Source organism: Prosopis cineraria, unplaced genomic scaffold (assembly GCF_029017545.1).
Source record: "Prosopis cineraria cultivar Desert tree isolate PC_DT_omini unplaced genomic scaffold, ASM2901754v1 PC4, whole genome shotgun sequence".
NCBI lineage: Eukaryota > Viridiplantae > Streptophyta > Magnoliopsida > Fabales > Fabaceae > Prosopis > Prosopis cineraria.
In genome coordinates this window covers 34482862-34484956 of record NW_026555335.1, presented here as the reverse complement: position 1 = coordinate 34484956, position 2095 = coordinate 34482862, and positions in this window count along the sequence as shown.

Genomic DNA, 2095 nt, shown 5'->3' with positions numbered 1-2095 from the left:
GAAGACCCAAAACCAACATGGTGATGCCGAAGCTAGGGGCTGATGAAGGGGTGGCGGAGGTGCAACAATGGAGGGTGGAGCCACTCACACTAGTGCTGGGTAGGGGTAGGGTGGATCTAAGAGTTGAAGATTGAGGGGGTGCGAAAGAGAGATAATGTTGGATTCCACCTTAGAGTTGTCCTATTCTATAGGGTGGATGGGTGGATTCTAATTCTGAGAGTTTTGATGGAATTGGAATCCATATAGAATTGGTTTCCTACGTACCAGACTCTCCAAAATAACAATTCCTATTCTGTTTTCATTTCCCTTCTTTTGATTCTCGTGTACCAAATACTGCATATATAATATTCTAAACTGATTAATCATAATTTCTACCTAAGTTAGTTAAACTCGTTGGAGCCAACAAATTCCATCTTTAACATTAAAATAATTGATTTCCATCATAAAACCCAATAATCATTCAAACACTAACTTCTAATCATCCTAAAACATCAAATGTAGGAAATGTAAACTGATTAAATCCTTAATCTAACACAAAACACTCGTTTAAACCCAAATCATTCAGTGGAATCGTTGGAAAATTTGGACTCCTCAAACCTTAGATCCCCAAACAACTCTAAAGCCTGAAAATCATAGCGAGGAGGGTAGAAAATCAAGTTGGGAGCCTTACCTTAGTGATTAAAAACCCTAATCTAACCTGAAATAGTTGAGATTTTGTGTCCTAGCAGAAGCCAAGTCGCCACCTCTTTGAACTCTAGCTTCCCTATCTAATTTTTAGTTTGAAGTTTTGAACGACATTTAGAATCTAAATCCTGATCATGTTCGGCATCAGACATGCCTTGTTATTTCTGTATCCAGCACCAGATACAGTCACTTATCTGACTCTTGTGCCTTTTGTCTATGTTCATGAACGGACAAAGCTTTTCATATTGTATCCGCAAATGGAATCAAACGGGGCCACCAGTTCCTTGCCTCTGTCTAGATCTATGGATGGATAGAGTCCTCTCTGATGTATCCGTGGCTAGACACAAACAAAGGGTCCAAAACTCACCTTAATTCAATCCTGTGCCTTCCCAAACTATCCAAACACCTAATAAACCTAAAAAAAAAAAAAAAAATCAAACATAGCAGTACAAAATTCAGCTTAAACACTCCCAAGTCTCATTTAATCCAAACCAAACAATCAATTATACAAAGAATAAAATTTGGAATGCTACACATTCAACCATTATTATTATCAACTCACTTGCACTCAAAATTTGAAATTTGGAAGGTGATGCAATCCTACTTCCAAATGTGTTCAATTATCCTGAAATATGACGTTTTCAATAGATGATTTTCTTGTCCTTGTCGCTTGAAATGTGCATGGAGTCAATTACAAAAGTTACACTACTATTTTACACTATGCTTAGATCATCATTTCCTTTTGTATATAATGTGTATCCATTGCTAACATAGCTAATGTAATAAAGAACTTGCTTATTGGGTCTAATTGCTAACCATCTCAATCTGTTAGAAGTTGAACTACGATTGATATTATACATACAATTAATGTTGATCGCTCCTATGAGTGTATGAGATCAATATAATAATATTTTAGGAGTTGAATCTAGAGGAAAGCATCAATCTTTGTTATTTTATAGAAGCAAATAACTTTTAAAAAAAGAGAAGTAATAATTAAAAGTAATTGAATGCAAATAAAGAGCAATAAAAATGAATGAACTAACCAATCAAATGAGTGCTAGAGATTAGGATTCACATCATGAGATGACTTATTTTAATTTAGTTAATTATTTCCCTTAAGTTATAGTGATAATTGTTTCTAAAATATCTTAATTACCTTCTAGTATATTAGGGAGTGTCTAACTAGCATTGAATTGGCTCCTATCTAACTCAAAGGCACTAATGAAACTTTGAAGCTACGATTTAAGTCACAATAGATTATAAATTATTTTTAATTTAGTTACATGTGTCTGTCTTTCTAGGCTTAAATAAGTTCTTTACTTTTCATTTCATTAAACTGCTCACAAATATATCATATAACGGTCATCTATATTATAAGACAAATAAATCAAAGAGATAAATATAAACCGGA